This window comes from Lathyrus oleraceus, chromosome 4 (assembly GCF_024323335.1).
Source record: "Lathyrus oleraceus cultivar Zhongwan6 chromosome 4, CAAS_Psat_ZW6_1.0, whole genome shotgun sequence".
Lineage (NCBI taxonomy): Eukaryota > Viridiplantae > Streptophyta > Magnoliopsida > Fabales > Fabaceae > Lathyrus > Lathyrus oleraceus.
In genome coordinates this window covers 423,421,580-423,444,703 of record NC_066582.1, presented here as the reverse complement: position 1 = coordinate 423,444,703, position 23,124 = coordinate 423,421,580, and positions in this window count along the sequence as shown.

Genomic DNA, 23,124 nt, shown 5'->3' with positions numbered 1-23,124 from the left:
GGGCTTTAGTCAAGAGGGGTCATATCAACCTCGACAAACAAGCCAAACTGTAAAAGGGTAAGCTGTAGCTCTTAACCACTAACATTGAAAGTTAAGGTGAAGCTGATCAAAGTATAAATGAGGATGAGACCTCATGCTCTTAACCCTGGCCTGGGTGGGCTCAGGACAAAGAAAGCGTGGGGATCCAGAAAGTGGGATCCTATTCCACTTGACAGACACTGGACAAAGATCTTGGGTACATGTTCAAAAGCATCAGCACGTAGTGCGAGCATAATGAACGACTCACTGAATAACGGGGGATTGGCTACTAATCCCTTTTATCCGTCAATTGCCCCAATTATTGGAGGTCTTATCAAGTAACACATGCCTCATCTTGGAGGTCTTTGGCACAATTGTAAACAAACACAAACAGAGCCTCTTAAGGAGGACTTGCCAGCAAAATGCCTGCCAAAAAGGTGACAGGATTTCCAGACTACATGGAGTAAGAAGATAACTACCTAAGTGGTGTATCAACCACAATCTAAAGCTCAACCAAGAGCTAAAAGCAAGCAACTAATGTACCTGTATAAAAGCTAAACAGTTAATATTTCAGTTACAAAACCAACAGACAAACAGTGGAACTCTCACACAGTTTTACAATTCAATGAACAATGCTCAAGCATTCATGAGCTCAAGCACATCAATTAGAACCTACAAAAAAAACACAAGTTAGAACTCAAATCATTTGCATCTCACAAGGTGAGAACAAATCAACCATCAATGCTAAATGTCCAAACCTGAAACACAAAGCACAGTTAGTATATGCACAAAACACTAGTACAAAGACTAAGTTCAAAACCAAACCAAATGATCAAAACAGAACTCAATCTTCCATATAATGCACATTCAAACAATCAACAAAATGTCTTTAAAAGGACCAGCATCAATTCAAAAAGCAAATATCTCAAATGGCTCATGCTATGCAATGATCACAAAATGTGCACAAAGTGGACTTCCAAATTAGAAAATCCAAATCAAAACAGAAATGCATGCAATAACCTTGAAATTTTTTATGCAAGTCTCCCATGTCATGAACAAACGATATGCAAAAAATCAAATCCAGAAAAGTTCAAATGATAGATAAACAAAAATGCACAAATGCAAGGTCAAAAATGTGACACAAATTGTCACATTCATCTTCATGTGTCAAAAACAATGATAGCATATGAGAAAAAATTCAAACCAGTGCTCAAAAATTCATATTATGTATGAAGATCAAGCATGCAAAAAATCAAGTCAATTGGATCAAAGATGAAGATTTCACAAAGTATTGAATGCAACATATCAAAATAGCATGGCATGGATCAAAAAATTCACACATTAAAAATCAGACATCAACAATTCATGAAAATAATACTAAAAAAAACTAGACATCAAAACAAATCTATGAAAAAAAATGTAGTTAATTTGGATCATTTTTCTATTTTTAATGAATTTTTCAAAACAAGCAAATGAAATGAGATAAACAAAATAAATGGAGGGAAAAGAAATATTTGAATAAACTCAAAAATATCCACATCCACACGATCAGGCACGAAAAGCAAATCAACGGTCCATGTTTGAAACTCAAAACAAACTGTTTCATTTAATACATGGCACGCACACATCATCAGTCAACAGCACGCGTGGCAAGGTCAAAGAGATCACATCCAATGAAATGAACACGCAAGCGCTCGCATGGCAAACACGCAGACATAAACCCTAAGACACATCAGACGCCGGAGCTGTAGCTCCGGTCGACTTCCCCGGTAGGATTCCGGCGGAGTTCAACACAAATTTTCCAGAATTCCACAAATTATACACCGTTAGAACCGCCAGGCCATGTAGATTCCAAATATCATATCAAAACATCCTAAATCATCATGAATTTTCCAGATCGAAGCAAAACATTTTTGAGATCCAAACTTTAAGTTCATCATACATGCTCTATATTCATCCATTTTCAATTCTAATCATATCTACATTCTCTACACAATGAGATCTACAGTTCTATGGTCTTTAAATAGCAAAAAGGAGATGACGAAATTTTGACTTACTTGAAATGGAGGTTGCTGAAATCGTGCTATCAACAACTCTAGAGCTCCAGATCTACTCCACTACAATTGCCTTGAAGCTTTGTGCAAAGAGAATCCACTGAAACCAACTGGATCTAGCTCAATTTCAAACTTCCATTTCCATGAAGATGCACTTGAACAACTCGAATATGTACTGAATTGTTCAAACCAATGGTTGACTCTTGCTCAATGAAGCATGATGATAAAGAATCTTGAAGAATTTTTGGTGTTTGTGTGGAGAAATTGAAGAATCGAAGAGAGAGAAAATTGGAGGGAACATGAAAATTTGAGATCTGAAATTGCTTGTCCTCAATGATTATGGTTAGGGTTTGGTATTTATATGACATGCTAATCACACTGAAATCCAAATTAGGATTTGTTTAATCATGATTAGTGAGAATTGAAGTATCTTGCAAAATTGCAAATTAAGCTCATGAAGCCATGCTACACGTGCACATGCTCATGCAAGGGCCTGAATTCACTCCAAATTATCCAATGGTCATGATGGAATTGGTATTTTGCTTGTATCATAAGCCAAATTTGAATTGTGAAAATTCCCTCCAAAATGATCACATGAGAAATGATGAGCATACAAGCCTCTCTCATGCATGGAGATGGTTCATTTGAAATGTCTTGAACATGAGGAGCATTTTTCAAAAAGAATGGACTAAATTGGAGCTTTGTATCAAAAGTTAGGCCATTTTGAACTTCCATGCACAACTTGTGATCAAATGACCATAACTTCTCAACCATTCATCATATGGACATGAATTAGGACTTTTTGGAAAGGGGAGAGAAAGATCTACAACTTTCATGATCACCAAAAATCCATTTGAAACGTCTTTGACGTTGACAAGTCAAGTTGAATATGGACCAAAAACTTACCAAATTTGAAAACTTTGAATTACAGGTCATTTTCCATTTTTAGTAACTTTTGTCATGACCTTTGAATCTTCAAGATGGAAGTTTAGAATGATGAATCGGCCTCTTTTGAACATGATTGAGGTGTTTCAACTTATTTCCCCACCTCATAGCCCTCAGTTGACTGCACAGTTGACTTTTTGGTCCTCAGATGACCTTGAAATGCCTTGATGAACTTGAGCCTTTATCTCTTGATGAAATTGCTCCAAAATGGAACCCTAGTGTGAGCAAATTCTTTATTTTGAATGATAGCAAATTGTGTGATCATCATCCAAGTGTTGGCTGTGCATTATTTTACATGATTCATTTGTGTTTTTATCCCATACTATTGTTTCATGACTGTACATAAAGATCCACATTGATACATCTCTTAAAAAGAACTCATAAAAACTATTTTGTGTCAGTATGTATCAATACATACTCGTATGCATCGATCCATAAAATATGTTGAAAACCACAAAACACTTTTGTTCAGTATGTATCGATTCATACGAGTCATGTATCGATACATGGACAGGCAAAATGCTCTATGGATCGATCCATACGAGCCCTGCATCGATCCATGTTAGTTGAAATGATCTATGTATCAATACATACGCATTTTGTATTGATCCATGCTTACATAAATTCTCTAAAATTCATCAACAGTACAGTATGTATCGATGCATAACTTCATGTATCAATACATAAGTCTGTTTTATGTACTAACAGCTTATGTTTTTCATATATAAGTAGTATTTGTGACATCAGTGAAAAATAACGAATTCTGAGAGGGAAAAACAGTTGAAACACCAATCAAAGGAGTGTGTAGCAGAAATTGTTTTGAGCAGTTAGAAACCTAAAGAGACTTCATCTTCTCCATCTTCTCAATCTCTTTTCTTCAAGAACATAAACACATAATCATTCTTGTTCTTTGGATTTAAGGATCAACGAGATAACGTTCAGCGGTAACGATCAAGGATCTAGCTGAGGTGTTCAGTGGAACGATCGAGGATCTAGCTGAGTTGAAGATTGAAGGGGGTTTCGAAGAAAAACCAATTGGTTTGTCCTTCAAGAACTGGAGTGTTCTTGCGGGTTTGTCAGTCACGTTTGTAGAACAGATTCAGCCGTAGCGTTGCGTTTGGAAATCGGGGGATTTCGCAAACAGGTTGTGGAACCGGTGAATTGTTTGCAATTTCTTGCAGGAAATTCTTGATCGTGCTCAGATCAAGTGGAGGTTTCATACAAGAAGAAGTTCTTGGAATTTAGAATTCTGTCTTTGTATTGTAACCTTGTATCAACGAATTCGGAATTATTGATAATCACAGTTCTCAATTTCATTTGAAATTGAGAGGGAGACGTACCCACACGCGAGGACGACGTGGGGAACTTCCTTACCAAATCTCTGCGTATCGTATTCTTTCCTTATCTCTCTTTACGTTTTTCAACGGTTTCGCAATTTCAGTTAGTGTGTTGTGGCTGTACCTTTTGCGATACAATAGTGGCAAGAAAACTTCTTTAACTAAAGTCCACTGCTGTTCATCATTGATCACATACACACAAACTGTTTGACAAAACTGTTAGCTGAATTTTATTCATTGGAATTAGGATTTAGTGATGAGTGCATTCAATTTGATAAGATTCTAGTGTTAATAATTTCTGTCATTCTAATTCAAAATCCAGCAATAAATTCGCGTGTCCGGTTTTCTAGTAGCGGTTCAGAATAGACGGAAGTCGATTCGGGACTGAAATTTTCCGCTAAGTTTCAATAACTCTGATAAAATTTTAAATCCGTTTATTTTCAAAGAGGTGATCTATTCACCCCCCCTCTCGATCACTAGCCACACCGTCTAACAAGTGGTATCAGAGCGCCGATTCGCTGGTGCTCTGTGGCTGCCTGTAACAGTATGGATTCTGAACCAAAGGGGGCGTATAATAGAGCGCGTATTTTCAACGGTGAAAATTACGGCTACTGGAAAGACTGCATGCGAGTTCATATAAATTCTGTGGATAGGCTAGTATGGGCTGCCATTGAAAATGGTCCTTTTCAAATTACTATGACAAATGCGGTTGGCGCCATAGTTCCTAAACCAGAAGCTGATTGGAATGAGAAAGATGAGAAAAAGTGGTCGTGTGATTGGAAAGCTCGAAATATGCTAATTTTAGCACTTGGTGTTGATGAGTATTATCGAGTATCCCATTGCACGACATCTAAAGAAATGTGGGATGCTTTAGAAGTTGCCCATGAGGGTACTACTGAAGTAAAATAGTCCCGCATTAACACACTAAATCAAGAGTTTGAGCTCTTTCGCATGAAACAAGGAGAATCTATCTCCGACATGCAAAAGAGATTCACTCATCTCACTAATAGGTTGAATGCACTTGGAAAACCTGTTTCCAATGAAATTGCTACTAATAAAATTCTGAGGTGTCTTAGCAGGGAATGGCAACCTAAAGTAACAACAATTAAGGAAGCCAACGATCTAACGAGACTTACGATTACAACTCTGTTTGGAAAGCTGGAAGAACATCAGCAAGCATTGGAAAGTCTTGAAAAATATGAGAACAAAAGTAAGAAGGAAAAGGATAAGAAAAGAGACAAAGAGGGAGAGAAGAAGCCAATAGCTCTTGTGGCCTCTAGCTCTAAGTCCTCACGAAAAGAGCAAAGTGACAATGATTCTAGTAGTGACAAAGATTCGGATGATGAGGAAATGGGACTGTTTGTAAGGAGATATAATAGATTCATTCGAAAGAATGGAGTCAAGCATTCCGACAAAAACCTCATGAAGTTTCGAAGACAATCTACAGATGCGAAACAGGAAGAGAATAAGAAGAGTAGAGGAAGAGGATCTTGTTTTAATTGTGGTAAATCTGGACATTATAAAACAGACTGTCCTATGAAATATAAGGATCAAAGAAAAGCTTCACCAAAAGGGTACAGCAAACAAAGAAGAGCTTACATTGCATGGGAAAGTGATAGTGATTCATCAAGCACACAAAGCTCAAGTGAAAGTGATGAAACCGCAAATCTGTGCCTTATGGCTCACACCAAAAATCTGTCCTACCACAAGAAGAAAATCAATGACAAAAAGGTAAAACAAGCCTATTATAATAATTTCTCTTCTATGTCTTTTTCTGAACTGAAAATAGCTTTTGAAAAACTACATAACGAAGCTGTAGATGCTTTTAAAAGATTATCTTCCGATAAACAAATTTTTTCATTTCTGGAAGGTAAAGTATACAAAGCTGAAAATGATTTAGAATCGTTAAAAGCTAGTATTGCAGAAAATTCAAAAGATATTGACATTGATGGATGTAGTAAAGTTAGGTATTGTGACGCTTGTCATATTTGGCAAAAAGAGGTAAACACTCTCAAGGTCAAATTAGAAAAAGCGTTACAACCTAAGGTTACTTATGCCGTTGACTCTAGGTTGTTTAAGAAGTCATTAAATCCACCATATGCAAAATACTCTTTTATTCCAAAGGATTTAATGAACAAGAATAAACATACACATCATCATGGTTTATGTCATTATTGTTGTCATGCTGGTCATACCATTGAGAAATGCAAATTTAGGAGATTTCTTGTTCCTAAAGGTATTTATCAATGGAAGCCAAAAGGCAACCATGTTAGCACTTACCCACTTGGACCCAATGAAAATTAGGTACCAACTTCTCTCTTTTGATATTGTAGAATGAGTGCCTTGCTTCCGTAGATAGAAGATGGTTTCTTGACAGCGGTTGCTCAAGGCACATGACCGGTGACATATCGCTTTTCATAGACTTCAAGGCAAAGAAGAAGGGATATGTTACTTATGGAGACAATAACAAAGGAGCTATACTCGGCAAAGGTAGTGTAGGTAATCCCTCTACCACTACTATTTCTAATGTCCATCTAGTAGAGGGACTTAAACACAATTTGTTAAGCATAAGTCAATTGTGTGACAAGGGCTATAAAGTCTCTTTCACAAAAACTTGCTGCATAATTGAACATGCTGAACAGAACGTTGTGTTTAAGGGTGTAAGAGTAAACAATATCTATATGCTTGACCTTTTTGATGTATCTTTAACAAGTACTAAATGTCTAGTTACCTTGAATGATGATTCTTGGCTTTGGCATAGACGTTTAGCGCATGTTAATTTCGATTTGCTTAATAAGGTTGTATCTAAGGATCTAGTAGTCGGTCTTCCAAAAATAAAATTTTCAAAAGACCACCTATGTGACGCGTGCCAAATGGGAAAACAAACAAGGGTCTCTTTCAAATCTAAAAATGTAATTTCAACTTCACGACCCCTTGAGCTTCTCCATATGGATCTCTTTGGACCTTCTAGGACAAAGAGCTTAGGTTGAAATTATTATGGTTTTGTAATTGTTGACGACTATTCTAGATTTACTTGGACTATATTCCTTCATAACAAAGATGAAACTTTTTCTGCTTTTAAGAATTTTGCAAATCTGTCCCAAAACAAAATGAATTCCAAAATAGTTATAATCCGTAGCGATCATGGTGGTGAATTTCAAAACTATCACTTTGATAAGTACTGTGACAAGTATGGTATTGAGCATAACTTTTCAGCTCCTCGAACTCCACAACAAAATGGCGTTGTGGAGCGTAAAAATCGTGTTTTAGAGGAGTTGGCAAGAACAATGCTAAATGAGGGTGGATTACCAAAATACTTTTGGGCTGATGCAGTTAGCACAGCTTGTTATGTTTTAAACAGGATCTTAATCCGTCCTATTTTAAACAAAACCCCTTATGAGCTTTTAAAAGGAAGAAAGCCACACTTGTCACATCTTCACGTGTTCGGTTGTAAATGTTTTGTTTTAAATAATGGTAAGGAAAATATTGGGAAGTTTGATGCAAAAGCGGATGAAGGTATCTTTCTTGGATACTCACTATCAAGTAAAGCATATAGAGTGTATAATAAGCGTTTACTTACTGTTGAAGAATCTGTCCATGTTTCTTTTGATGAGTCTTATCCGAAAAGTTTCAGAAAAGGTATTTCTTTTGATGACGCAGGTGTATCTACAGAAGACATACTCAAGGAAGCTGTTGTGGAAACTGATCAGTCCAAAACAGCTGCCCATGACAAGGAGGAGGATACTAGTCATGAAGAAGATGAGGAAGAAAGGACAGTTGAAGTGAATGACCTTCCACCAGCTTGGAAATCTTCAAAAGACCATCCTATCGACAATATCTTGGGAGATATTTCAAAGGGAGTAATGACTCATTCTAAGATAAGTAATTTTTGTTCTCACTTCGCTTTTGTTTCCCAAGTAGAACCTAAAAATGCCAAAGAGGCCTTGATTGATGAATTTTGGCTAATGGCCATGCAAGAAGAGCTTAATCAATTTAAAAGAAATAACGTTTGGGAATTTGTCCCTCGTCCGCGAGATCATCATATCATAGGTACTAAATGGGTTTTTAGAAATAAGCTTGATGAAAACGGAGTGATAACTAGGAACAAGGCACGTTTAGTAGCACAAGGGTATAATCAAGAGGAGGGCATAAACTATGAGGAAACTTATGCTCCCGTTGCTCGCCTTGAAGCTATACGTCTTTTGCTTGCCTATGCGTGTTCTAACAATTTTAAGCTTTACCAAATGGACGTAAAGAGTGCTTTCCTAAATGGTGTCATAAATGAAGAGGTATATGTCTCACAACCTCCTGGTTTTGAGAATGCTGATAATCCAGATTACGTTTACAAATTAAAACGAGCTTTGTATGGTCTTAAACAAGCCCCTCGGGTTTTGTATGAAAGGCTTAGCAAATTTCTAATTGATCATGGATATTCAAGAGGTAAAATGGATAATACCCTCTTTATTAAACATAAGGGAAAACACATCCTTTTAGTTCAAGTTTATGTAGACGATATAATTTTTGGTTCAACTAACATACACTTGGTCGAAGAATTTTCTAAGGTTATGCAGGGTGAATTCGAGATGAGTCTCATGGGGGAGCTAAATTACTATCTAGGACTGCAGATAAAGCAACTTGATGAGGGTACAACAGTTGGTCAAACAAAATACTGCAGAGAACTACTCAAGCGCTTTGGAATGAATGACTCAAAAACAATTGACACCCCTATGCCTACCAACGGAAATCTAGATAAGGATGAGCATGGTAAGTGCGTCGATGTCAAAAATTTCAGAGGTATGATTGGATCTCTTCTATATCTTTCTGCTTCTAGACCTGACATCATGTTTAGTGTTTGTATGTGTGCACGATATCAATCAAATCCTAAGGAATCACACCTTAAAGCTGTTAAGCGCATATTTAGATATCTTCATGGAACACCTAAATATGGGCTTTGGTATTCCAAAGGGAGTGATTGTAGCTTAGTAGGTTACTCCGATTCTGATTTTGCTGGCTACAAATCAGATAGGAAAAGCACGAGTGGTACATGTCACCTGTTTTCAAACTCCTTGGTAAGTTGGCATAGCAAAAAGCAGGTATCTGTGGCTTTGTCAACTGCAGAGGCTGAATACGTTGCAGTCGGTAGTTGTTGCGCTCAGATTTTGTGGCTAAAGCAACAACTACAAGACTTTAACATTAAACTCAAACGTATTCCAATAAAATGTGACAACACTAGTGCCATAAACCTTACTAAAAACCCTGTTTTACACTCACGCACTAAACACATAGAGATTAGACATCACTTTCTTCGCGACCATGTTGAAAAAGGAGACGTTGTATTTGAGCATGTTGATTCCAAAAATCAGCTTGCTGATATATTTACTAAACCTTTGGCAACGGAACCGTTCTTCAACATTCGTCGTGAATTAGGGATCTTAGATCTTTCTCAATTGATGTCTTAAGCATGTTGGTTCTTATTTACATTATGCCTCACGTTGGTTGATGAGATTTGTTTTAGATATCATTTATACATCACAAGATTACGTCAGCAGAAGTAATATCACTCCTTTCTATAATTCTTTTACAACTATGTGATTATGTATGTTAGAACAAAAGTTCTTACTCTCATTGATATAAATTTGTTTGCATATATTGTTTGAACATTAAAAATCTGATTTGTGAATCATACTTGAGCATAATTATCATGACATACTTCATAATGCATATACATACTGCATAAAAATTCATTAAAATCTGGTTTGGCATCAGCATGTATCGATCCAAACACGTATGCATCGATTCATATCTTCTGCATTTCAAATTTGTCAAAACTGGTTCAGGATGTATCGATCCATCCGTCGTTTGTATCGATACATAGACCTTTTAAAAACAAAAATGCATGATATGGATCGATCCATGGCCATATGCATCGACACATACTGATGCTATTTGAATTAAATGCATTTTTTCTCTCTCATGGATCGACACATCAGCCACTCTTATCACATCCTATCTCAAGACTTCATATCAGCAGTCCCCATACCTCCCAAAACCAGCGGCTAACCCTAATTTCCCTCATCATCACTCTCTCCAAAACCCTAAATTCATTCCACCTTCCCTCAACCTCTCATCACCATGCCTCCACGAACCATTCGAGCTAGAGCAAAGGGAAAAGGAAAAGGAAAGGAACCGGTTGGTACTTCTCAGCAACCAAACATTCCTCCAAATGCCTTAGACTTGCTTCATCCTGCAATTACTACTGAGTTTGAGGATTCCTTCAAGACAAGGTTAGTTATGAAACCCCATATCTTTGATAAACATGATGCTATTCATCTGCATCTCAATGATGTAGTTGAACTTCTACATGCACAAAGACTTGGGTCATTTTTGTCTACAAAGGATGATTATCATGAGGATTTTACCCGTGTATTTTATGCTGGCCTACAACCTGGTAGAGGATATTTGTTTAAGTGTTCTATCGGTGTCAGAACATATACTTTTGAAGCTGCTAATTGGGAAACAGTGTTTCAAATTCCGCCTCCGTCGCTTAATTTCAAGTCCTGGCATGACCTGAATTTTGATACTGAATTTAACATGAAGGAGTTTACTCCATCTATCTTGAAATTGGATAGACCGCTGAGTGAATATGAACACGTCACGTCTGGCATGATTAAGAAAACTCCGCGTATTCTTCATTGGATTATCTCGCACATTCTGCGTCCAGCAAACAGTGGACATTCTCGGTTAGACAGGGCAAGCATACATCTCCTGTATATTCTGCAAAATAAGGTTCCTTTGAATTGGGCTAATTACTTTGTGAAGCGTCTATTTTTCGTGCGTAACAGCTCCAAGAATGTCGCTCTTGGTTATGCTTCTCAAATAATGAAAATTCTTAAGTTTTGGAAAGTTACAATCCCTCTAGTTCCTCTCATATCTCCATCTGCTGCTCAAGAGTTTGACTCTTCCACTTTATCTCATATGGGATATCGGTGGGACAAGGACCGTAAATGTTTCTATTTCTATGAAAGGAAATCCAAAACAAGGATCTATAATTTTGATGTGCCTTCTGAACGAATCCATGTTGTTGAAGACCAACCTGATGAAGAAATGCATGATGCGCAAGAAGCAGATGTGCCTCCAGCTGAGGACAATGCTGGTTGGGGTGATTGGGTGCCACAAAGGTGGTCTCCAACCAACTATGTACCTGAACCTACGGTTCCTCCGTTCTCCGGCGGTGCTTCATCTTCAACACCTACTACGCACCTCACTCAAATGCTTCAACAAATGGAGCTTGCCAACAAGGAACGTCATGACGAGGCACGGTCTTGGCATGTACAACAAAATGAGTGGCATAAGGAGCACCGTGAGTGGCATGATGAGCATACACGGATGTACCATAACCAACACTCTTGGCACTAAGACTTGGTTAAGTGGCACCAAGTCTTCTACAATGAAATGTCTGGCTTTATGGACGACTGTCGTGCCAATCCTGGTATTATGGACAGATTTAGAAGTGTTGAAGTTCAGAACCGGTTTAGGCACTACTCCTTCATGGGCCAAAATCCAGACACAATGCCTCCTCCTCTGCCTCCGCCAAGCTTCAGAGATCCCGATAGAGATGATGAGGAGTCCTGTGGTGGCTACAATCCACATTAAACCATCATCATTTCATTTCACTGCATTTCATTTCATGTTGCTTAAGTTTTTTTTGAATTGTTGCACAATATATGGTTTAGCTTATGTAATTCTTAAACCCGCTCTACTACTTAAATGCTTATCACCTTCTGTTTACTTCTGATGCTATTGCCCCTATTTGTCATTCTTTGTGAGTGATTCTTTACCTTTAAGCTTCCTTCTTTGTGATGGTTAGCTTCTTTATCATTTTTTGCCATGTCCTGCTACAACATGTTGCCTTGATAAACCTGTTTCCTCTTCTTTTTGATGTTGACAAAGGGGGAGAAATGCAGATATGTTGACAGATATGCACAAACTCAGGGGGAGTATCACACATCTTGCCAAAAATTTGCCATCATCAAAAAGGGGGAGTTTGTGAGCAAATTCTTTATTTTGAATGATAGCAAATTGTGTGATCATCATCCAAGTGTTGGTTGTGCATTATTTTACATGATTCATTTGTGTTTTTATCCCATACTATTGTTTCATGATTGTACATAAAGATCCACATTGATACATCTCTTAAAAAGAACTCATAAAAACTATTTTGTGTCAGTATGTATCAATACATACTCGTATGCATCGATCCATAAAATATGTTGAAAACCACAAAACACTTTTGTTCAGTATGTATCGATCCATACGAGTCATGTATCGATACATGGATAGGAAAAATGCTCTATGGATCGATCCATACGAGCCCTGCATCGATCCATGTTAGTTGAAATGATCTATGTATCCATGCTTACATAAATTCTCTAAAATTCATCAACATTACAGTATGTATCGATGCATAACTTCATGATCAATACATAAGTCTGTTTTATGTACTAACAGCTTATGTTTTTCATATATAAGTAGTATTTGTGACAGCAGTGAAAAATAACGAATTCTAAGAGGGAAAAACAGTTGAAACACCAATCAAAGGAAAAACAGTTGAAACACCAATCAAAGGAGAATTCTAAGTAGTATTTGAGCAGTTAGAAACCTGAAAGACACTTCATCTTCTCCATCTTCTCAATCTCTTTTCTTCAAGAACATCAACACATAATCATTCTTGTTCTTTGGATTTAAGGATCAACGAGATAACGTTCAGTGGTAACGATCAAGGATCTAGCTGAGGTGTTCAGTGGAACGATCGAGGATCTAGCTGAGTTGAAGATTGAAGGGGTTTCGAAGAAAAACCAATTGGTTTGTCCTTCAAGAACTAGAGTGTTCTTGCGGGTTTGTCAGTCACATTTGCAGAACAGATTCAGCCGTAGCGTTGCGTTTGGAAATCGGGGGATTTCGCAAACAGGTCGTGGAACCGGTGAATTGTTTGCAATTTCTTGCAGGAAATTCTTGATCGTGCTCAGATCAAGTGGAGGTTTCATACAAGAAGAAGTTCTTGGAATTTAGAATTCTGTCTTTGTATTGTAACCTTGTATCAACGAATTCGGCATTATTGATAATCACAGTTCTCAATTTCATTTGAAATTGAGAGGGAGACGTACCCGCACGCGAGGACGACGTGGGGAATTTCCTTACCAAATCTCTGCGTATCGTATTCTTTCCTTATCTCTCTTTACGTTTTTCAACGGTTTCGCAATTTCAATTAGTGTGTTGTGGCTGTACCTTTTGCGATACAATAGTGGCAAGAAAACTTCTTTAACTAAAGTCCACTGTTGTTCACATACACACCAACTGTTTGACAAAACTGTTAGCTGAATTTTATTCATTGGAATTAGGATTTAGTGATAAGTGCATTCAATTTGATAAGATTCTAGTGTTAATAATTTCTGTCATTCTAATTCAAAATCCAGCAAAATATTCGCGTGTCCGGTTTTCTAGTAGCGGTTCAGAATAGACGGAAGTCGATTCGGGACTGAAATTTTCCGCTAAGTTTCAATAACTCTGATAAAATTTTAAATCCGTTTATTTTCAAAGAGGTGATCTATTCACCCCCCCTCTCGATCACTAGCCACACCGTCTAACACCTAGCTCATGTAAGCTCTTTGTAATGATCATGTGGTCCTCATCTCAACAAAAATACCTCATCTCCTGCACAAAGGATCTTCTTGAAGCTCTTGACCTGGTGCTTGCTTGAGCTATAAACAAAAAGTAAATGACATATTTTTGTGCTATTGGTTAGTAAAAAAAATGAGAAAAGCAATGATATACAATTCAAGCATGCCTGGTGATCTCAAACCACTCACGAGGAGGTCCCACCCAAAAGGAAATGAAGCCAAGATGCTCAATGATCCTTGAGGCTATGCAATGCAATGCTATGATGCCATGAGGGATCTTAGGGACAAAATTGGGGTCTTACAGATGCCCTTATTTAAGGTCATTCTAGCCGGAGAAGTGAAGGTTAAAATCTTCGCCTCGACGAGGTAGAATTGGCTTAAATAATAACAAAGAGACAAATTTTGGTCCCTAAGAGACCTCATGATGCAAATGTATGTATGCAAAACAAACAAACTCTGTGGAGATATGTGTCCACAAAGAAGAAAAGACATCGGGAGAAATTAACAACCCATAAGAGTAAATCACTCACTAGGGATAGAGACTCTATCGGGGACTCTCATGGGGATAAGAAAAGAAATGCGTGAGTATGACACGACTCAAAACTTGGGGAGTAAAAGACTGAAACCGCGTGAGCAAGTCACGACTTGACACAGGGGAAAAGAGTTTCCAAAGGGAATAAATCCATTGGAAAGACTCGAGCTGACTCAAAAATGCATGTGTTGGGGAAAACGCCAACACATCAAAACTATCCGCAAAGGATACTTCGGATAAACATCCGGACTAAAGTTGGGGAAATATTTGAACAAAACATCCCTGCGGGGGAAAATGCATGTATTGGGGAATATGCCAACACAGCAAAACTATCCGCAATGGATACTTCGGATAAAAAATCCAGACAAAAACAATCCACTAAGGAACTTCGCTGAGGATGTCTTAAAAAAGACACTCCTGGGGGAGCAGCGGGATGAGGTGTTACCGGTTACTGGGTAACAAGCTCAATGGTACACGTGATCTGATCACCGGTATAAGGGCGAGAGAACAACAAGCTCGGGAAGAATCAATATCTAAGACCGGTATAAGGGTGAGAGATATCAATCTTCAAAACATCTGAGGAAGACCTAAAAAAGGTATATCTCAACTCAGGAAAATCTGACTCCATAGGGGACCAAGGTCATAATAGGGAGCAGAAGGAAGGAACACCAGGGATACCGGTTACTGGGCATATAATAGGTGACCAACCAAGGCGTGAATTGGGGAATATTCCTAAAACACTCATTTTCCAAAAAGGAGGGCTGAAAAAGCAAACTCAACTTACAGGATGGACATTCGATTCCACAACGGGAATACGAATCTTACTCGACTGGGGAAGAACAAAAAGCTTCGACCGAAGAGCGCATGAGATATATTATCTATTACCGTCAGAACGTAGATAATATACTCGCATGGAAGATTATCCACAACCGGTTACTGGGTTAATAAAGGATAAATCGACCGAAAAGAAAGGCATCGGGATACCAAAATTAGGTATATAATGATGACCAATCAAAGGGAGAAACAATCATTATTAACAAAGGATAAATGAGAGCTAACTCACTGGGGATACATTGACAAAGGCAACGATCCAGGAGACATATCACTGGTTACTGGGAGATATGCTCAAAAAAGGGAGTAACAAACATCACCAGCAAACGGTAAATGAAGGAGGACCCGCCGGGGATAAAATTGCTTACTCAGAGCAATTATCCGAAAGAGGGAGGGAATATCAATACCGAATATTGGATAATGATAACCGTAAAAGAGGGGATTACATCTACCGAATATTGGGTAGAAAACCACGGAAGAGTAACTGTCATCAACCAGGATGAACAACAATGGTTAACTCTGCAAAGGGGAAAATGAATCTTACTCAACTGGGGAAAGACAAAAGGCTTCGACCAGAGAGTGCGTGAGATATACTATCTATTACCGTTAGAACGTAGATAGTATACTCGCATGGAAGATTATCCACAACCGGTTACTGGGTTAATAAAGGATAAATCAACCGAAAAGAAAAGGCATCGGGATACCAAAACTAGGTATATAATGATGACCAATTCAGGAGAGAAACAATCGTTACCAACAACAACAGGGTAGACGAAAGATGACTCGCCGGGGATAAATTGCGAGCACAAAGCAATTACCCAGGAAAAAGAGGGAAAATCAACATCAAATACTGGATGACGATAACCACCAAGGAGGGGATTACACCTACCAGAAACTGGGTAGGAAACCACAAAAGAGTAACCATCATCAACTAGGATGAACAACAAAGGTTAACTCTACGCAGGGGAGAAACACAGGGTTTACAACTACCGGTATAAGGGTAGAAAACCACAAACTCCGTTGGGGAAGGCAAAATGGGATTTACAACTACTGGTATAAGGGTAGCAAACCACAAACTCCACTGAGGATAAGGTGAATAATTACTGATTACTGAGCAATTATTCATTTACCACAGGGAAACACCAGAGACAGTTACCAGAGGCCAATTTAGGATCAAACCAAAAAGGCAAACTGAATCAAGACTCATCCTAATGAGGATATAACTCAATAGGGGAACCCATCCCAATATATGTGTTGGGAGGAAACAGAAACAACCATCGTCCACGAGGATATAACTCAGTGGGGAAATGGCAGGAAAGATAGACACTTTCTGCTTATGGGGCTGACTCTATATGGAGGGATCAGACACCCACATCTGCTTGGGGGAATATATATCACCAAATAGCAGGAGACAACAAACAACGATATATGGCAAAGAATGCAACATGAATATCTGAATGTTATAATTATGCATGTATATGCGTGATTTATGTTTGATGAATGCTGACAAACAAACATATCTAACACAAACAGGTCCAGGAATCAACCACCCGGTACTACATCTCAAGAGAGAAAGCCAGGATCACCGGAGAATATCCAATCTGCTGGAGATCCGAGATGCCAGGAAGCAAAGACCTTGCCGGGGAATCAGAGATACCAGGAAATCCCAAGATCTCTGGGGGATGAATCATCAGTCTCAGCTGAGGAAAGGAGATTCATTGCACAGGAAAAAACTGCCATAAAAGCAACTCTACTGGGAAATCCATCTGAATGAGATAAGGGGAAACTGATGATCCAACACCAAGTACCAAACTCACCAAGGAGATCACACCTGCTGAGGAGAAAAGATCGCACAAGTAGAATCTGCCACACAAACAACTCTACTGGGGATTAGATATGCCAGGAAACAACAATAACTCTGCAGGGGATAACACCATCATAGATAAGATCCAACACACGAACAACTCCACTAGGGATCTATCTGAGGAAGATAACATCATCATAGATAAGATCCAACACACCAACAACTCCGTTGGGGATGAACTATCACAAATAAAATCCACCACACCAACAACTCTACTGGGGATGAACTATTCGAGGAAGTGAAGGAATTCTGGGGACCAACCACCAAATACCGAACCTTCCAAAGAGAATACATCCGCTGAGGAGGGAAAACCACTGCTCTGCTGAAGGGAGGGGAGGTGAAACAACCTCAATAAACACTCTGCTCGGGAGATAAATCACAACAATATATTCTGGAGAAAGGGATACAGTCATGCCAGGAATATGAACAAATGTCTTACCCTGTTGGAAATCATGCCACCCTTGGGAGAGCACTGAGGATATCCTTAAGTATCCTTTCATGATTGTGAATGTTCACTTTGTTAAAAAACAATTTGTGAAAAATTTGTTTATTTAAAACAATGACATTTTCTTAATTAAAACATGCAAAACATTTGTTGAATAGAAACAAATAAGAGTGCAAATAATTGGATAAAAGCTCAAATTCATTTGATGGAATGGTAGCCTGCAAATGGCAGGACTCCATAGATCTTTTATAAGTTTGAAATTGGTGATATATATTGGAAAAAGGCTACATTGAACATAATGACCATTTCTCCACCAATTCCGAGTTCGATGTATTCGAAGCTTTGGTTGACGACGAATGAACAAGAATCTCTGACGAAATGACAGTTGTAGAACCCAGTCTTGTCAGGATGCAGTTACTTGCCAAATCCCTAATTTTTGCCTAGATTGCCCCAGGATGAGGTACTCAATCTAGCGGGATGCAAATATTCATTTTTTATGTCTCTAACTTTTGCCTGGATCGCCCTTTCGGGTTTTCAATCCACCGAGACGCTCATTTTTGCCTAAGCCGCCCTTTCGGGTTTTCTACTTAGCGAGGCATTCTGTTTTTATTTTTAGGCGAAGTATTTCTTGACTGCGTCTGAATTCACAGGACGAGTGAAATCCTCCCCATCCATAGTTGTAAGTATTAAAGAACCACCTGAAAAGGCTCTCTTAACAACATATGGACCTTCATAGTTTGGAGTCCACTTGCCCCTGGAATCGGGCGCGAAAGACAAGACTTTCTTGAGCACAAGGTCACCTTCTCGGAACACACGAGGCTTGACCTTCTTATCAAAAGCTTTCTTCTTTCTCTGCTGATACAACTGACCATGACACATGGCGGTCAATCTCTTCTCTTCAATCAGATTCAGTTGGTCATAGCGACTCTGAACCCATTCAGCATCATTCAACTTGGCCTCCATCAAGACTCTCATTGATGGGATCTCCACCTCTACTGGGAGTACAACCTCCATGCCATAAACAAGAGAGAAAGGGGTTGCCCCTGTTGAAGTGCGGACAGATGTACGATATCCATGCAAAGCAAATGGAAGCATCTCATGCCAATCTTTGTACGTAACAACCATCTTTTGGATAATCTTCTTGATATTCTTATTAGCAGCTTCAACAGCCCCATTCATCTTAGGTCTGTAAGGAGAAGAATTATGGTGTGCAATCTTGAACTCACTACATAACTCTTTCATCATCTTGTTATTCAGATTAGATCCATTATCAGTAATGATCTTATCTGGCACACCATAACGGCATATGAGTTGATTCTTGATAAACTTCACAACCACCTGCCTGGTCACATTTGCATATGATGCAGCTTCAACCCACTTAGTGAAGTAATCAATTGCTACGAGAATAAACCTGTGTCCATTGGACTCTTTCGGCTCAATCATGCCAATCATGTCAATTCCCCACATAGAGAAAGGACATGGTGATGAAATCACATTCAGAAGTGTCGGGGGAATATGAATTTTATCCGCATAAATCTGACACTTATGGCATTTCTTCACATATTTGCAGCAGTCAGACTCCATTTCTTCACATATTTGCAGCAGCCAGACTCCATTGGAATGGGTACCAAAGGAACCCTCATGGACTTTAGTCATCAACAGGTCTGCTTCGTGTCTATCCACGCATTTGAGCAGAACCATGTCAAAATTTCTCTTATAAAGCACTTTGCCATTGAGGTAGAAACTGCCTGACAATCTCGTCAAAGTTTTCCTATCTTTCACAGATGCCCCAGGCGGGTAAACCTGGTTCTGGAGGAAACACTTGATGTCATAATACCATGGCTTATCAACTTTCACTTCTTCAACTGCAAACACATAAGCTGGTCTATCCAAGCGTATCACAGTGATATTGGGAACTCCATTCCAATATTTAACCACAATCATCGAAGCAAGCGTAGCAAGAGCGTCCTCCATCCGATTATCATCTCGAGGAATGTGATGGAAGTCAACTTCAGTAAAGAACGTTGAAATTCTCCTCGCATAATCCCTATATGGAATAAGACCAGGCTGATTCGTCTCCCATTCACCCTTAATCTGATTGACAACAAGGGCCGAATCACCATAAGCATCCAGATGCTTGATCCTTAGATCAATGCATTCTTCCAATCCCATAATACAGGCCTCATACTCAGCCATATTATTCGTGCATTTGAAAGTTAGCCTTGCTGTAAAAGGAATATGTGTGCCCTGAGGAGTAATGATTACTGCCTCTATACCATTTCCATACTGATTTACAACGCCATCAAACACCATACTCCATCTGGAACCGGGCTCTGGCCCTTCATCGAGTGTAGGCTCATCACAATCTTTCATCTTCAAATACAGAATCTCCTCATCTGGGAAGTCATACTGAACTGACTGATGATCTTCAATCGGCTGATGTGCCAAGTGGTCAGCCAAGATACTACCTTTAATAGCCTTCTGAGCTCGATACTCGATATCATACTCAGACAACAACATCTGCCAACGGGCAATCCTCCCGGTTAAAGCAGGCTTCTCAAATATGTACTTGATTGGATCCATTCTGGATATCAACCAAGTTGTATGATTTATCATATACTGGTGTAAACGCTTAGAGGCCCAAGCCAAAGCACAACATGTTTTTTCAAGCATTGAGTATCGAGACTCACAATCAGTGAACTGCTTACTCAGTTAGTAAATAGCATACTCTTTCTTTCCTGATCCGTCTTGCTGACCAAGGACACAACCCATCGAGTCTTCAAGAACTGTCAGATACATGATCAAAGGTCTTCCTTCTACAGGCGGAGATAGAATGTGAGGTTCAGATAGATACTCCTTGATACTATCAAAAGCTTTCTGGCAATCCTCGGTCCAATCATGAGACTGATCTTTCCGGAGGAGCTTGAATATCGGCGCACATGTGGCAGTCATGTGGGATACGAATCTGGAAATGTAATTCAAGCGGCCAAGTAAACCTCGGACTTGCTTTTCAGTTTTGGGCGAGGCATCTCTTGTATTGCTTTGACCTTTGCAGGATCAACCTCAATACCTCTTTCGCTGACAATAAATCCCAATAACTTGCCAGAACGGACTCCAAATGTACACTTGTTAGGATTCAGACGAAGCTTGTACTTCCTCAAACGCTGTAAAAGCTTCACCAAGTGCTCTACATGTTCAACTTCCGTTCTTGACTTAGCAATCATATCATCAACATATTCCTCAATCTCCTTGTGCATCATATCATGGAACAAGGTAGTCATAGCTCGTTGATACGTGGCTCCGGCGTTCTTCAAATCGAAGGGCATCACTCGATAATAGAATGTTCCCCAAGGTGTGATGAATGTCATCTTCTCCATATCCTCGGGTGCCATCTTAATCTGATTATATCCGGAAAATCCGTCCATAAATTAGAAGATATTGAATTTAGTTGTATTGTCTACCAACATGTCAATATGTGGTAGAGGGAAATCATCTTTCGGACTAGCTTTATTCAAATCTCTATAATCCACACACATTCAGACTTTTCCGTCTTTCTTAGGCACGGGCACAATATTGGCCACCCATTAAGGATACGTAGAAGTCACCAGAAACCCCGCATCAATTTGCTTCTGAAATTCCTCTTTGATCTTCACTGCCATATCAAGATGAGTTCTTCTGAGCTTCTGCTTTACAGGCACGCATTCAGGCTTCAAGGGAAAGAAATGTTGCACAATATCTGTATCTAGACCTGACATGTCTTCATATGACCAAGCAAAGATATCGACATATTCTCGTAGCAATTCGATCAACCCCTTCTTGACAGATTCTTCCAGGAGTGCCCCAATCTTTACTTCTCGCACACAATCCTCAGACCCCAAGTTGGCTGTTTCCAGATTCTCAAGATGCGGCTGAATGATCTTCTTTTCATGCTCAAGTAGACGGGTGATCTCATCAGGAATCTCTTCAACATCATCTTCCTCTGCCTCAAATACAGGGAACTCAAAATTGGGAGATGGCGTTGGATCATTATGTTCAATGGGTTTAGAAATCAACCAGCATAATGATTTTGGATATGAAAAGCTTTTAGAAATCAAACAAGGCAAATCATTATGCAGATGAAAAGATTGATTTTATTCTTTTTTAGGGTTTTATGTGATCACCAATTTCATGCAGAAAGCAAAAAGGGAAAATAATTGGAAAAACAAACATTTAACATGAATTTATTGAATGAAAATATCATTGTATTTATGTTGCCAACAATGTCATCACTTCTCCTTTTGGCATGGGAGAAGGGTTTTTAAACAAAGTGATCATTACGTTGACTTGTGGACGACTGTAGGAATATCCACAGCGACCCAATTGTTGCAGATCCCTCCAGGGATGACAAAATTGTCAGAATCCTCTGCATCCTCTTCCAAGACAGCAGCAGCTTCCTCCCCCTGACCGGTGTGGATAAAACCTCCACTCTTGAACAGCCCTTTCCCATTGAAGACCCCAGAAGGAAAGCCCATTCCAGCCCGGGACTTATTGTCTTCCAGCTCAATCATTTTTCCTAGACCAGCAACTGCACCACATTCAATGGCCAATTTCACATCTTTATAGGAAGTAAATGAAGGAGTTCTCTTCTCAACAGGCTCAGATATAGATAAAGCTTGGAAAGGAGTTCCAACTTCATCCTCAGCATCTATGTATGAGAAGGAAGACAAATGGCTAACCAGGAGAGCCTTTTCTCCCCCTACCACTACCAGTTTCTTATTCTTCACAAATTTCAGCTTCTGGTGTAGGGTGGATGTCACGACACCAGCCTCGTGAATCCGTGGTCTTCCTAAGAGACAGCTATATGATGGGTGGATATCCATAACCTGGAAGGTAATTTGGAAATCACTTGGTTCAATCTTGATTGGGAGATCAACTTCCCCAATCACAGTCTTACGCGACCCATCGAAAGCTTTCACAACAACTCCACTCTGCCTCATGGGAGGCCCTTGATAAGACAATCTTGAAAGAGTGGTTTTTGGCAATACATTCAGGGATGACCCAGTATCCACCAGCATATTGGACATGGCGTCGTCTTTACAATTCATGGAAATGTGTAAAGCCAAGTTGTGGTCTCTTCCCTCCTCAGGGAGATCAGAGTCACATAAACTTAAATTGTTACAAGCAGTAATGTTTGCAACAATGCTATCGATTTGTTCTATAGTGACATCATGATCTACATATGCCACATCCAAAACTTTCTGCAGAGCCTCTCTATGTGGTTCTGAATTCAGAAGTAATGATAACACGGATATCTTGGATGGCGTTTGTAGAAGCTGGTCTACAACATTGTACTCACTCTTCTTGATGAGCCTCAACATATCATCACAATCTTCTTTCAAATTGCCACCCGGGCCAACAGAAGTAGGAGTTTTCAGTACAGAG